Source organism: Heterodontus francisci, chromosome 40, assembly GCF_036365525.1.
Source record: "Heterodontus francisci isolate sHetFra1 chromosome 40, sHetFra1.hap1, whole genome shotgun sequence".
In the NCBI taxonomy this organism is placed as follows: Eukaryota; Metazoa; Chordata; class Chondrichthyes; order Heterodontiformes; family Heterodontidae; genus Heterodontus; species Heterodontus francisci.
In genome coordinates, this window is record NC_090410.1 from 4,136,623 (window position 1) to 4,153,240 (window position 16,618).

The following is a 16,618-nucleotide window of genomic DNA, read 5'->3' on the forward strand; positions in this document are numbered from 1 at the left end:
ATACTGCTGGCTGAGCCATGCACCATATGAAATAAAGACTTGCATTTATATAGCACCTTTCACAACCTCAGCACATCCTAGCGCTTTACAGCCAGTGAAGTACTTTTAAAGCATAGTCACTGATGTAATGTAGGAAACACAGCAGCCAATTTACACACAGCAAGGTCCCACAAACAGCAATCCAATAAGGACCAACTAACCTGTTTTTAGTGATGTTGATTGAGTGCCCGGACCCTGGGGAGAACTCTTCTATGAATACTGCAGTGGGATCTTTTATGTCCACCTGAGAGGGCAGACAAGGCCTTGCTCTAATGACTCATCTGAAAAGCAGCACCTCTGACAGTGTAGCACTCCCTCAGTACTGCACTGAGAGTGTCAACATAAATCTTGGGCTTAAATCGCTGGAGTAGGACTCGAACCCACCTCCTGACCCAGAGATGAGAGACAGAGATACCCAGTGAGCTACAGATTACCATTCAGGGGTATGGAAAGCAATTTCTCAGTGTTGGGAGCCTGTGAATCTCAATACATTTCTACACACGGGCTCCAAGCACAATGTGACAGTCGGGCAGACAGGTTCCTGCAGCAGGAGATGTTCAGTCCTGCTTTAATGGGTTAACTGCAGCTGCTGGGGGAGGGGAAGGAAGTCTGGCAATGGCGTGAGATGCTTTAGGAACCCCTTGACGTCCCCTACGAGGCAGGAAGAGAGAGTTGACTTTGGCAGATGAGGCAGAGCCTAATAGGCTGTCCTTGAGCTGTGTGTCCTGATCTCAGCCATTGAGTTTGTTTCTTGTAATGTTATGATAGAATACTCATTGAATATAAGTCTTTCATAAACAAACAGAGGGACAGAAAGAGGGGGAAATATATAGGGAGCTAGATAAAAATAGAGTATTGAGATTTTCCTGATGATTTTCTTTTTCTTATCTCCTGAAGATTTTGACTTCAGTTTTTTGATCCTGTCTTCATGAGCATTTGACCCAGTGAGACTGAATCTTAATATTTGCTATTACATCACACGGGCAAGATCACATTTTATTACATTTATCGATTAAAAAATTCTCATCCTTGTTTTCAAAACCCTCCACGACCTCACGCCAACAACCTGCATTTATATAGCACCTTTAACATAGTAAACCATCCCAGGGTGCTTCACAGGAGCGTTATCAAATGAAATTCGACACCAAGCCGCATTAGGTCAGGTGACCAAAAGTCATAGAGGTAGGTATTAAGTAGCATCTTAAAGGAGGAGAGCAGGGTAGAGAGGCGAGAGGTTTTAGGAGGAAATTTCAGAAGGTGACATAGCGGCTGACGGCACAGCTGCCATTGGTGGAGTGATTAAAATCGGGGATGGCCAAGAGGCCAGAATTGGAGGGGCGCAGAGATCTCGGAGGGTTGTACGGGCTGGAGGAGGTTACAGAGATAGGGTGGGGAGTGGGGCCGGAGGAGGTTACAGAGATAGGGAGGGGAGTGGGGCCGGAGGAGGTACAGAGATAGGGAGGGGAGTGGGGCTGGAGGAGGTTACAGAGATAGGGAGGGGAGTGGGGCCGGAGGAGGTTACAGAGATAGGGAGGGGAGTGGGGCCGGAGGAGGTTACAGAGATAGGGAGGGTTGTAGGGGCTGGAGGAGGTTACAGAGATAGGGAGGGTTGTAGGGGCTGGAGGAGGTTACAGAGATAGGGAGGGGAGTGGGGCTGGAGGAGGTTACAGAGATAGGGAGGGGAGTGGGGCCAGAGGAGGTTACAGAGATAGGGAGGGTTGTAGATGCTGGAGGAGGTTACAGAGATAGGGAGGGTTGTAGGGGCTGGAGGAGGTTACAGAGATAGGGAGGGTTGTAGGGGCTGGAGGAGGTTACAGAGATAGGGAGGGTTGTAGGGGCTGGAGGAGGTTACAGAGATAGGGAGGGTTGTAGGGGCTGGAGGAGGTTACAGAGATAGGGAGGGTTGTAGGGGCTGGAGGAGGTTACAGAGATAGGGAGGGTTGTGGGGACTGGAGGAGGTCAGAGACATAGGGAGGAATTTGAAAACATGGATAGGTTAAAGCAAGTTAGTGCCTTGGTAAACACGTGGAACTAATCTGTCATTTCATTGCAGTGACTCATCAGTATCGGTTACCAATGGGGGTGGGTGTGGGGAGCAGTGGAATGAACTGGATCTGCATGATATACAATAGTTTTAATAAGTCTCAACAGGAAGAATGGGACCAGTAGCCTGAACACCCGTGAACTGGGGGCGGGGAGGGGGGCTGGGGGAAGAGAGGGTCCCCATTTCCTGTTGCTATTGTGTAACTCCCAAGTATGTGGACTACAGTGTATGTGTGAGCTACGAAGCTGCCATGGTCGAATATCCATCTGGGCACTCACTGTTTCGGGCACTGTGGGGGGCAGGGGGAAAGCGGGTGGTAGGAGGTGAGAGACTAGAGGACAGCTAGACTGTGTCCCTCGCCCAGACTCTGCTGCCTTAGGAGAGGAGGGGTCGGGAATTGGGGGAACTGAAAATCTGTAGCTTGGATTTTTCTAAAGAATGCAGCAGACTCTCTCCTAGGCTGTAACCCGAGAAGCTTCATGTAGCAAGCACTCAGTCATTCGGACTCCTGACGTGAACTCACCAGCACAACTGGGCACACAAAGGGTTAACGAGACAATGCTTGGGGGCTGAACTCGCTTTCCTCTCCCTTGCTCTCTCTCTGACTGTAGCAGGAAGGAAAGTTCCCCTTTCTCCTGCCCATGGATCTCTCTGCTCAGCATCTCCCCCTCTACTCTGACTGTCGAGATTCAAGTTTTCTCATCGTCTGTAGCTCCTGACGCCTTGGACACACACCAACCTGTGTGAGGTGTGAATGGTTTGAGACATAACTGAAGAAAACTCTTTTGGAGGAAGTCAGTTCACATGGCAGTGGGATTTGCCTGAAAGGAAAGAGAGAGTTTGAAGGCTGCAGAGAAGGATTGAACGGTATGTTGAGATTTAGTCCTCTCTGGTTTAAGCACAATTTTGTTTTCCCCTTCTTAACTCAGTTAAAGCGGAGAGGGAGAGAAATTACTTCCACAAGGAGCTCAGTGTCTGTACAATTGTGTTGGGAAGGAGCAGGACATGGGATTTAATCCTGTAATTTACCAATGTCTCTCCAAGGAATCTTGCATGGATTCCAGTTCAGCAAATAACTCCTTGGCTTTGCAAACAAAAGCCTTTTTAAAAAGAAAATATGTATATATATATATATATATATATATATTCTTAGCTTTTTGAGGTTACAGAGATAGGTTTGGGGTTGAAAGAAAAAGAGTGAGATTTGCTAAATCTGCCAAGTAACTACTCGCTTTCCTAACACCCGTATCGACGATTCCTCGGTTGCTTGATCCTTGCTTCCCATTTTCTTTGTGTGACTTTTCCAAACAGATGTTTTGGGAGCAAATAATGTTGGAGGGACTGGACCCGGATCCGAATGGAAACTGGGAAATCTCTGCAACTATTTATGCAATTTTAGTTTGATTAGTTTAATGATTTTGGGCCAAAACCATTGTGACTGATTCCAAGTCTTTGCAAAAACTGGGATAAAAAGGGATGATTCTCAATCCAGTAATGAAACTGGAACTCAGATACTCCCACTGTCTGGAATAATTTAGCTCTACTTCACTACGTACTGTTTGAGTGACTGAGCTGGGGCTCAGCGGGTAACAATGGTCCCTCGCAAGGTTGTGGGGTTCAAGCCCCACCCCAGACACTTGAGCCCCACAGTCCAGGTCAACACTCCCGGTGCAGTACTGAGGGAGTGCTGCACCGTCAGAGGTGCCACCTTTCAGATGAAACACTAAATCGAGGCCCATTCTGCCCTCTCAGTTGGATGGCAAAGAGCAGGGGAGTTGTTCCCAGAGTCCAGGCCAAAATGTATCCCTCAAGCAACAATAATAAATTGCCACATTGCTGTTTGTGGGATCTTGCTGTGCGCAAATTGAATCCTGCATTTACTACATGACAACAGCAACTACACTTCCAACGGTTATTTTTTTGGGAATAAGAAAATTTTTGTGGGTGGAGGGGGAGGGGCTGGGCAAATTTTTGCAGATTTGGCCTTGGGGGGGGCAGCTGTGGAACAGGATGCACAGAAATGTCCGAGATTGTTCATCTATCCGTGTACTATATTGCAGGGAGTCTGGGAGCTGAGGCCTGAGCTAATGTTTTAACAAGATGTTCACATATATTTCTTGGCATTTTGTTCAGTCTTTATTCTGTTTCTGTGATAGTTGTTTATTTGTGAAATTTCTAAGTTGAACAATTAGAAGTTATATTAATTAATGCAGTGTAATCTAGTCCATCACAGCTCCAGATGCTCCTCGGGGCCCCTCCCCATCACAGAGCCCCTCCCTCTCCACACCGAGACTCTCCACCACACCCTGCCCCTCCCCAACATGGTGCCAATCCTCCATAACAGTGATCCTGTCCACACTATGCCCCTCCCCTCAGAAGCTTCATCAATATCCCTCCTTTATACAGGTGTGGGATGGCACATCTCTATGACAACCAGGCCAGCTGGACAGGAAGATACCAGGCTCAATTGTTGGCCTTTGTTGAGTTGGCTGGTTTGGGGGTAGTATTGGCCGTGAGGTCATGATGTCAGCACTCTCGTGGGTTCAGTTCCATTACAGACACTTGAGCACTAAAATCTAGGGTGACACTCCTGTGCAGTACTGAGGGAGGGCTGTCCTGTCAAAAGTGCCATGTTGTGGTGCGATGCTAAACTGAAGCCCCGTCTGTGCTTTGAGTGGATATAAAAGATCCCATTGGTTCTAGTTTGAAGAAGAGCAGCTAAGTTCTCCCGGTCTCCTGGCCAATATTTAACCCTCAACCAAAATCACTTCAAACCAGATTATCTGCTCATTATCTCATTGCAGTTTGTGGGATCTTGCTGTGCACAGCTTGGCTGCCACATTTCCTACATTACAACAGTGACTACACTTCGAAAAGTACTTTATCCATGATGCCGTGGGTTTGGATGTTCTGTGGTTGTGAAGGGTGTTATAGAAGTGCAAATTCGCATTACTCTTTGTGGGATCTTGCTGTGCATAATTGCTGGCACACACCCAGGAATTCCCTATCAATACTGACACAATAAGTTGTGTTTATATAGTGCCTTTATTATCCCACGGTGATTCACAGGAAAATTATCAAGTAAAATTTGACACCAAACCATATAAGGAGATATTGGGGCTGATGGACAAAAGCTTGGTCAAAGGGGTAGGTTTTAAAAGGAGCATCTTGAGGCAGAGGGATTGAGGGAGGGAATTCCAGAGCTTAGGACCCAGCTGAAGGCACGGCCGCCAATGGTGGAGCGATTAAAATTGTAGATGCTTAAGAGGCCAGAATTAGAGGAACCCAGAGATTTGGATGGGTTGTGGGGCTGGAGGAGGTTACAGAGATAGGGAGGGACGAGGCCATGGAAGGATTTGAAAACAAAGATGGGGATTTGAAAACAAAGATGTTGCTTGACATGGAGCCAGTGTAGGTCAGCGAGAACAGGACTTGCAGCGAATTAAGACACGGGCAGCAGAGCTTTGGATGACCCCACGTTTACAGAGAGTAGAATGTGGGAGGTTGGCCAGGAGTGCGTAGGAATAGTCAAGACTAAAAGTAACAAAGGCATGAATGAGGGTTTCAGCTGCAGATGAACTGAGGTGGTGGCGGAGTCAGGCAATGTTACAATGGTGTAGATGTGTGCTTGAAACCTCATCTTGGGGTCAAATGTGACACCAGGTTGTGAACAGTCTGGTTTAGCCTCAGACAGTTGCCAGGGAGAGGGATGGAGTCGGTGACCAGAGAACGGAGTTTGTGACGGAGACAGAAGACAATGGCTTCAGTCTTCCCAATATTTAATGAGAGGAAATTTCTGCTCATCCACTACTGGATGTCAGATAAACAGTGGAGGAGTCGAGAGAGGTGGTGGTGAGGTAGAGCTGAGTGTTGTCAGAGTACATGTGAAAACTAACACTGTGCTTTCGGATGATGTCGCCAAGGGGCAGCTTGTAGATGAGAAATAGAAGGGGGCCAAGGATAGATCCTTGGGAGACACCAGAGGTAACAGTGTGGGTGCAGGAAGAGAAGCCATTGCAAGTGATTCTCTTGCTACGATTAGATAGATCAGAATGGAAACAGGTGAGAGCAGTCCCACCCAGCTGGAGGACAGTGGAGAGGTGTTGGAGGAAGATGTAATGGTCAACTGTGTCAAAGGCTGCAGACAGATCGAGAAGGGATATTTGCCTTTGTGACAGTCACATAGGATGTCATTTGTAACTTTGATAAGAGTCGTTTCAGTGCTGTGGCAGGGGCGTAAATTGAACTAGAGGGATCCAAAGGTGAATACACTCCCACTAACTCCTTCTAAATACGGACACCCTTCCAAGACTCCCTATAAACACTCCCGGGGCCTCTGTAAATACTGACACACTCCCGGGGAACGCCTGTAAATACTGACACACTCCCGGGGAACGCCTGTAAATACTGACACACTGCCGGGGACCGAATGTAAATACTGACACACTCCTGGGGAACGCCTGTAAATACTGACACACACCCTGGAACCCCCTGGAAATACTGACACACTCCCAGGGACCACCTGTAAATGCTGACACACTCCCCGGGGACCACCTGTAAATGCTGACACACTCTCCGGGGACCCCCTGTAAATGCTGACACACTCCCAGGGACCCCCTGTAAATACTGACACACTCCTGGGGAACGCCTGTAAATACTGACACACACCCTGGAACCCCCTGGAAATACTGACACACTCCCCGGGGACCCCCTGGAAATACTGACACACTCCCAGGGACCCCCTGTAAATGCTGTCACACTCCCCGGGGACCCCCTGTAAATACTGACACACTCCCAGGGACCCCCTGTAAATGCTGACACACTCTCCGGGGACCCCCTGTAAATGCTGACACACTCCCAGGGACCCCCTGTAAATGCTGTCACACTCCCGGGGACCCCCTGTAAATACTGACACACTCCCAGGGACCCCCTGTAAATGCTGTCACACTCCCGGGGACCCCCTGTAAATACTGACACACACCCTGGAACCCCCTGTAAATACTGACACACACCCTGGAACCCCCTGGAAATACTGACACACTCCCAGGGACCACCTGTAAATGCTGACACACTCTCCGGGGACCCCCTGTAAATGCTGTCACACTCCCAGGGACCCCCTGTAAATGCTGTCACACTCCCAGGGACCCCCTGTAAATGCTGACACACTCCCAGGGACCCCCTGTAAATGCTGACACACTCCCAGGGACCCCCTGTAAATACTGACACACTCCTGGGGAACGCCTGTAAATACTGACACACACCCTGGAACCCCCTGGAAATACTGACACACTCCCCGGGGACCCCCTGTAAATGCTGACACACTCCCAGGGACCACCTGGAAATACTGACACACTCCCCGGGGACCCCCTGTAAATGCTGTCACACTCCCAGGGACCCCCTGTAAATGCTGACACACTCCCCGGGGACCCCCTGTAAATGCTGACACACTCCCGGGGACAGCACTAGCACAGTCAATTAGTCAATACCAGTCTCTGAGAATATTGTAGTGAATTGGATCTCCAGTGTGTACAATTGTAACTGGTTGCCCATGGGCTGGATTTTATTACAGGAGGTGGGGCTCCCAGCCCCGGGTCGAAAAGACAGGGAGAACCCTGCCTCTGCATATTTTCTGACTCCCGGAGCGATCCTGCAGTCTTTTGGGAAGAAAATCCAACTGTGTGTGCGTGTATTATAATGAATACGCACCATATGTGTGTTTTATACATTGGTATTGTTCTGGTGCTTGTACAGCGGTCAGTCAGTCCTCAGGTAGTAGTAGCACTCTCCTCTCTGACGCTGGGATTGTGAGTTCAAGTCCCACTCCAGAAGCTTGAGTATGACGATTTGGGCTGGTGTTCCGGTGTAGTACTGTGAGAGTGCTGCACTGCCTGAAGTGTTACCTTTCAGATAAGATGTTAAACCCAAAGCCTCATCTGTTATCTCAGTTGTTGTTAAGGTCCCATGATGCTTGCTTGAAGAAGAAGTGGGGGAGTTCTCCCTGGTGTCTTGAGCTGATATTTATCCCTCAATCAACATCACAAAAACAAATCATCTGGTCATTATCGCATTGCTGTTTGTGGGAGCTTGCTATGCACAAATTGACTACTGCATTTCCTACATTGTAACAGTGACAACACTTCAAAAAATGGCTGTAAATACACTTTGGGATCCCGGAGGTTGTGGAAAATGTTGTCTTCTTTTGTTGGACTCCTGCACAAAATACCATAATTTTACAGAAGCCCCAGTGTGCTGCCTCCCCCAGTCAATCAGCACAGTGCTGGTCCTCTGGGAATTTCCCAGCAACACTTGTGCTCCCTAAAACCTGGATCTGAGGGCCAGAAAGGCACAAACTGTTCAAAAAATGTGTCTTTTATTTGTGTCTGTCAGCCCTTGCCAAGCTTGCCTTGAGTTGTTTTTTCTACGTGGAGAGCACTCTCTGATAAGGGGCTGTCTGAAATGCTACACACTTCGAACACTGTGTTCACTGTCAGCACCAGGCATCCCACACGCTCCCTTGTAAATTAAGACAAGACCAGCTCTGTGCTTGGGCCAATGAAGCACTGGAAAATGTACCCGAGCGGATCACAAGATTCATCCTTGTGGCTCAGGAGGAATTGTGCACAGGTTTTAGGCTGTGTGACATGGAGGATGACACTGTAATGAACCTATCGTGTTGACAGTTTGGTTCAGTTAAATAGGTTAGGGAGGACCAGGGTCACAATTTAAACTGGACGAGGCCAGATGTAAGTTAGAGTCAGGAGATAATTCCTTTCCCAGAGAATAGTGGACTTATGGACCAGGCTGCCTTTGAACGAGAAAGGATGTGAAGGCTTCAGCGAGGGCACAGAAAAGATTAAAAGTACAGTCCAAGGAATGAGGAACTTCAGTTGCGTGGACAGTTTGAAGTCGGGGCTGTTCTCCTTCAAGAAGGTTTGAGAGGAGATTTGATCAAGGTGTTCAAAATCATGAGGGGTCTGGTCAGAGTAGATAGAGAGAAACTGTTCCCATTGGTGGAAGGATCGAAAACCAGAAGACACAGAATTAAAGTGATTGGCAAAAGAACCAACAGCGACATGAGGAAAACCATTTTTACTCAGCGAGTGGTTCGGATCTGGAATGCACTGCCTGAGAGTTTGAGGGAGGCAGATTTAGTTGTGGCTTTCAAAAGGGAATTAGAAAAGCACCTGAAGAGAAAAAAATTTACAAGACTATGGGGAACAGGCAGGGGAGTGGGAATAGGTGAGTTGCTCTTGCAGAGAGTCAGCACAGGCTCGACAGGCTGAACGGACTCCTTCGGTGCTGTAACCATTGTATGACATTGGCCCGAGGGTTTTATCTGGGTTTTCATCTCTCCCAGGGTGGGGAGTCTATATTGTGATACACAAGGTATCCAATTATGTGGGACAGACTGGATTAACGAAAGGGTCTTTTTGTGTCCATCATTGTCTGTATGTTTCCCAGAAAGACTAAAATGGCACCAGAACTTCAGAAAACAATCAGACACTAAACCAAGAGAGATTAGTTTGGCAGAAATACAGTAAAGCCCTCAATTATTTGCTGGACTTTAGTCGGATATTTACAGAGCCTCTGTAAAGGAGACATTCGAGTGGGCGTGTGTGTGTTTTTTTAATCGTGTACAACTCGCAATGTTGACACTCTCGTAAGTGATTTGGTCATTGAGCTGCTGTCTCCATCCTGCCCGATTGCTCTCCAGCCCTTGTAGAATACAGGCATCTCTATTACTGTACCACCCACATTCAAAATACAGGCCATCTCCACAGTACGCCAGGCTCTCAAACTGAAGCATTACCTCAGACCTAGGTTTGTGGAAAACCAGTTTGACAGGGATCAAATCAAACCCAAACCTTCCTTCTGTCTTTATTCTTGTGCTGGAATTTTGGGCAGTGGAGAATGTCAACTATACATGTGTCAGTACAATGTTGGGTGATTTAACTTATTCCCTCCATGGCTGCACCCTCCCGATCTCTGTATCCTCCTCCAGCCCTACCACTCTCCGAGATCTCTGCGCTGCTCCAATTCTGCCCTCTTAAACATCCCTGATTTTAATCGCTCCATCACCGACGGCCGTGCCTTCAGCTGCCTGGGACCCTAAGCTCTGGAATTCCATCCCTAAACCTCTCCATCTCTCTCCTCCTTTAAGACGCTCCTTAAAACCAACCTCTTTGACCAAGCTTTTGGCCATCTCCTTATATGGCTCAGAGTTTAAGTTTGCTTTATAATGCTCCTGTGAAGCACCCTGGGATGGTTTATTACATTAAAGGTGCTGTATAAATGTAAGTTGTTGTTAGTCCACTCCCAACATCCTATCACTGTGCACAGTGCAGTACAACTGAGGTCACCAACTCCAGGATTGACCTGGAGTATCCAGGAATTGAAGATTAATCTCCAGGCCACTGCTTTGTGCAAAAACCTGAGGAGAAAATCATCGGGGCACATTAAACAAAATTGTTTTCTTTTAAAGACATTTTTCACACTCCTTTGTTTATTGGTTATATTAGTACGAGAGGTGGGAAAACAAAAGGTTGTTTGTCTGAGAGCCAAACATCATCACATTGGATAGTTAGGAATCTGCTCGCTGTCTGATTGGCTGTGGGAAGGCAGGTACCATGAGGATGGGTGACCAATGGTGGGGCGGTTAAAGGCCATGTGATGAAAGCTCCTGGAATATGTCCAAGCAGAGTTGGCAACCCTCAGTATAAGGCCTGCTTAACCTTTCACCCTCTTCTCCTGAGAGCACTGATTGCTGGGAGACTGTCCGGAACCCCTTGCGACCCCTCTCAAGTTGCCGTGCTAATGGCTAATCAACCATGATTATCATCACCTGAAATGGCTCTCACAGAAGCGGGTTGGGAGTACGAGCACTGGCTGATTTCCCCTCTTCCCCCAGCTCATAGGCCCAACGAAGCTCATCACAGCTGCAACCCTTGCCCCGACTGGGATCAGCGAACTCTGCACAGACCCCAGTGTGAGTCTGGAACCTTCCATTCTATGTGCATCAGTATTGGATAGAGCTGTGCTTTTCTTCATTGAGACACTATGGGAGGCATCTGGCAGTGCTGTTAATTCAGAGCTGTCCTTGAATCCATGAGATAGAGAGATAGAGAGACAGTATCTCCAGGAGTGACAGAGAGATAGAGATAGAGAGACAGTGTCTCCAGGAGTGACAGAGAGATAGAGATAGAGAGATCGAGAGACTGTATCTCTAGGAGTGACAGAGATAGAGATAGAGAGATCAAGAAACAGTATCTCCAGGAGTGACAGAGAGATAGAGAGATAGAGATAGAGAGATAGAGAGACAGTATCTCCAGGAGTGACAGAGAGATAGAGATAGAGAGATAGAGAGACAGTCTCCAGGAGTGACAGAGAGATAGAGATAGAGAGATAGAGAGACAGTGTCTCCAGGAGTGACAGAGAGACAGAGAGATAGAGATAGAGAGACAGTGTCTCCAGGAGTGACAGAGAGATAGAGATAGAGAGACAGTGTCTCCAGGAGTGACAGAGAGATAGAGATAGAGAGATAGAGAGACAGTGTCTCCAGGAGTGATAGAGAGATAGAGATAGAGAGACAGTGTCTCCAGGAGTGACAGAGAGATAGAGATAGAGATAGAGAGACAGTGTCTCCAGGAGTGACAGAGAGATAGAGATAGAGATAGAGATAGAGAGACAGTGTCTCCAGGAGTGACAGAGAGATAGAGATAGAGAGATCAAGAGACAGTATCTCCAGGAGTGACAGAGAGATAGAGAGATAGAGATAGAGAGATAGAGAGACAGTATCTCCAGGAGTGACAGAGAGATAGAGAGATAGAGATAGAGAGATAGAGAGACAGTGTCTCCAGGAGTGACAGAGAGATAGAGATAGAGAGATAGAGAGACAGTGTCTCCAGGAGTGACAGAGAGATAGAGAGATAGAGATAGAGAGACAGTGTCTCCAGGAGTGACAGGGAGATAGAGATAGAGAGACAGTGTCTCCAGGAGTAACAGAGAGATAGAGACAGAGAGATAGAGAGACAGTGTCTCCAGGAGTGATAGAGAGATAGAGATAGAGAGACAGTGTCTCCAGGAGTGACAGAGAGATAGATAGAGATAGAGAGATAGAGAGACAGTGTCTCCAGGAGTGACAGAGAGATAGAGATAGAGAGATCAAGAGACAGTATCTCCAGGAGTGACAGAGAGATAGAGAGATAGAGATAGAGAGATAGAGAGACAGTATCTCCAGGAGCGACAGAGAGATAGAGAGATAGAGATAGAGAGATAGAGAGACAGTGTCTCCAGGAGTGACAGAGAGATAGAGATAGAGAGATAGAGAGACAGTGTCTCCAGGAGTGACAGAGAGACAGAGAGATAGAGATAGAGAGACAGTGTCTCCAGGAGTGACAGGGAGATAGAGATAGAGAGACAGTGTCTCCAGGAGTGACAGAGAGATAGAGATAGAGAGATAGAGAGACAGTGTCTCCAGGAGAGATAGAGAGATAGAGATAGAGAGACAGTGTCTCCAGGAGTGACAGAGAGATAGAGATAGAGAGATCAAGAGACAGTATATCCAGGAGTGACAGAGAGATAGAGAGATAGAGATAGAGAGATAGAGAGACAGTATCTCCAGGAGTGACAGAGAGATAGAGAGATAGAGATAGAGATAGAGAGACAGTGTCTCCAGGAGTGACAGAGAGATAGAGATAGAGAGATAGAGAGACAGTGTCTCCAGGAGTGACAGAGAGATAGAGATAGAGATAGAGACAGTGTCTCCAGGAGTGACAGAGAGACAGAGAGATAGAGATAGAGAGACAGTGTCTCCAGGAGTGACAGAGAGATAGAGATAGAGAGACAGTGTCTCCAGGAGTGACAGAGAGATAGAGATAGAGAGACAGTATCTCCAGGAGTGACAGAGAGATAGAGATAGACAGTGTCTCCAGGAGTGACAGAGAGATAGAGATAGAGAGACAGTGTCTCCAGGAGTGACAGAGAGATAGAGATAGAGATAGAGAGACAGTATCTCCAGGAGTGACAGAGAGATAGAGAGATAGAGATAGAGAGATAGAGAGACAGTATCTCCAGGAGTGACAGAGAGATAGAGATAGAGAGATAGAGAGACAGTATCTCCAGGAGTGACAGAGAGATAGAGATAGAGAGACAGTATCTCCAGGAGTGACAGAGAGATAGAGAGATAGAGATAGAGAGACAGTGTCTCCAGGAGTGACAGAGAGATAGAGATAGAGATAGAGATAGAGAGACAGTGTCTCCAGCAGTGACAGAGAGATAGAGATAGAGAGATAGAGAGACAGTGTCTCCAGGAGTGACAGAGAGATAGAGATAGAGAGATCAAGAGACAGTATCTCCAGGAGTGACAGAAAGATAGAGAGATAGAGATAGAGAGATAGAGAGACAGTATCTCCAGGAGTGACAGAGAGATAGAGATAGAGAGACAGTGTCTTCAGGAGTGACAGAGAGATAGCGATAGAGAGACAGTGTCTCCAGGAGTGACAGAGAGATAGAGATAGAGATAGAGGGACAGTGTCTCCAGGAGTGACAGAGAGATAGAGATAGAGATAGAGAGACGGTATCTCCAGGAGTGACAGAGAGATAGAGATAGAGAGACAGTGTCTCCAGGAGTGACAGAGAGATAGAGATAGAGAGATAGAGAGATAGAGAGACAGTCTCCAGGAGTGACAGAGAGATAGAGATAGAGAGATCAAGAGACAGTATCTCCAGGAGTGACAGAGAGATAGAGAGATAGAGATAGAGAGATAGAGAGACAGTATCTCCAGGAGTGACAGAGAGATAGAGATAGAGATAGAGAGACAGTGTCTCCAGGAGTGACAGAGAGATAGAGATAGAGAGATAGAGAGACAGTATCTCCAGGAGTGACAGAGAGATAGAGATAGAGATAGAGAGACAGTGTCTCCAGGAGTGACAGAGATAGAGATAGAGAGATAGAGAGACAGTGTCTCCAGGAGTGACAGAGAGATAGAGATAGAGATAGAGACAGTATCTCCAGGAGTGACAGAGAGATAGAGATAGACAGTGTCTCCAGGAGTGACAGAGAGATAGAGATAGAGAGACAGTGTCTCCAGGAGTGACAGAGAGATAGAGATAGAGATAGAGAGACAGTGTCTCCAGGAGTGACAGAGAGATAGAGATAGAGAGACAGTATCTCCAGGAGTGACAGAGAGATAGAGAGATAGAGATAGAGAGATAGGGAGACAGTATCTCCAGGAGTGACAGAGAGATAGAGAGGTAGAGATAGGGAGATAGAGAGACAGTATCTCCAGGAGTGACAGAGAGATAGAGATAGAGAGACAGTGTCTCCAGGAGTGACAGAGAGATAGAGATAGAGATAGAGAGACAGTGTCTCCAGGAGTGACAGAGAGATAGAGATAGAGAGATAGAGAGATAGAGAGACAGTGTCTCCAGGAGTGACAGAGAGATAGAGATAGAGAGATCAAGAGACAGTATCTCCAGGAGTGACAGAAAGATATAGAGATAGAGAGATAGAGAGACAGTATCTCCAGGAGTGACATAGAGATAGAGAGACAGTGTCTTCAGGAGTGACAGAGAGATAGCGATAGAGAGACAGTGTCTCCAGGAGTGACAGAGAGATAGAGATAGAGATAGAGGGACAGTGTCTCCAGGAGTGACAGAGAGATAGAGATAGAGATAGAGAGACGGTATCTCCAGGAGTGACAGAGAGATAGAGATAGAGAGACAGTGTCTCCAGGAGTGACAGAGAGATATAGAGAGACAGTGTCTCCAGGAGTGACAGAGAGATAGAGATGGAGATAGAGAGACAGTGTCTCCAGGAGTGACAGAGAGATAGAGATAGAGATAGAGAGACTGTCTCCAGGAGTGACAGAGAGATAGAGAGATAGAGATAGAGAGACAGTGTCTCCAGGAGTGACAGAGAGATAGAGATAGAGAGACAGTGTCTCCAGGAGTGACAGAGAGATAGAGATAGAGAGACAGTATCTCCAGGAGTGACAGAGAGATAGAGATAGAGAGACAGTGTCTCCAGGAGTGACAGAGAGATAGAGATAGAGAGACAGTGTCTCCAGGAATGACAGAGAGATAGAGATAGAGATAGAGGGACAGTGTCTCCAGGAGTGACAGAGAGATAGAGATAGAGAGACAATGTCTCCAGGAGTGACAGAGAGATAGAGATAGGGAGACAGTGTCTCCAGGAGTGACAGAGAGAGAGAGATAGAGATAGAGAGACGGTATCTCCAGGAGTGACAGAGCGATAGAGATAGAGAGATAGAGAGACAGTGTCTCCAGGAGTGACAGAGAGATAGAGATAGAGAGACAGTGTCTCCAGGAGTGACAGAGAGATAGAGATAGAGAGACAGTGTCTCCAGGAGTGACAGAGAGATAGAGATAGAGAGACAGTGTCTCCAGGAGTGACAGAGAGATAGAGATAGAGAGACAGTGTCTCCAGGAGTGACAGAGAGATAGAGAGATAGAGATAGAGAGACAGTGTCTCCAGGAGTGACAGAGAGATAGAGATAGAGAGATAGAGAGACAGTGTCTCCAGGAGTGACAGAGAGACAGAGAGATAGAGATAGAGAGACAGTGTCTCCAGGAGTGACAGAGAGATAGAGATAGAGAGCTAGAGAGACAGTGTCTCCAGGAGTGATAGAGAGATAGAGATAGAGAGACAGTGTCTCCAGGAGTGACAGAGAGATAGAGATAGAGATAGAGAGACAGTGTCTCCAGGAGTGACAGAGAGATAGAGATAGAGAGATAGAGAGACAGTGTCTCCAGGAGTGACAGAGAGATAGAGAGATAGAGATAGAGAGATCAAGAGACAGTATCTCCAGGAGTGACAGAGAGATAGAGAGATAGAGATAGAGAGATAGAGAGACAGTATCTCCAGGAGTGACAGAGAGATAGAGATAGAGAGATAGAGAGACAGTCTCCAGGAGTGACAGAGAGATAGAGATAGAGAGATAGAGAGACAGTGTCTCCAGGAGTGACAGAGAGACAGAGAGATAGAGATAGAGAGACAGTGTCTCCAGGAGTGACAGAGAGATAGAGATAGAGAGACAGTGTCTCCAGGAGTGACAGAGAGATAGAGATAGAGAGATAGAGAGACAGTGTCTCCAGGAGTGATAGAGAGATAGAGATAGAGAGACAGTGTCTCCAGGAGTGACAGAGAGATAGAGATAGAGATAGAGAGACAGTGTCTCCAGGAGTGACAGAGAGATAGAGATAGAGATAGAGATAGAGAGACAGTGTCTCCAGGAGTGACAGAGAGATAGAGATAGAGAGATCAAGAGACAGTATCTCCAGGAGTGACAGAGAGATAGAGAGATAGAGATAGAGAGATAGAGAGACAGTATCTCCAGGAGTGACAGAGAGATAGAGAGATAGAGATAGAGAGATAGAGAGACAGTGTCTCCAGGAGTGACAGAGAGATAGAGATAGAGAGATAGAGAGACAGTGTCTTCAGGAGTGACAGAGAGATAGAGAGATAGAGATAGAGAGACAGTGTCTCCAGGAGTGACAGGGAGATAGAGATAGAGA

General features: G+C 47.1%; 1 protein-coding gene across 2 annotated transcripts in view; it reads left to right on the top strand.

The window, feature by feature from the left end:
- The first annotated feature begins 2,532 nt into the window (after positions 1–2,532).
- LOC137352989 (pleckstrin homology domain-containing family G member 1-like) overlaps positions 2,533–16,618 on the top strand; it is a 143,925-nt gene continuing 129,839 nt past the window's right edge. Inside the window, exon 1 of one of the 2 annotated variants that reach the window (XM_068018838.1) lies at positions 2,533–2,950. The gene's annotated coding sequence lies outside the window, so the exon portion shown is untranslated. The remainder of the gene's footprint in view (positions 2,951–16,618) is intronic. The other variant, XM_068018845.1, reaches the window with a different exon arrangement.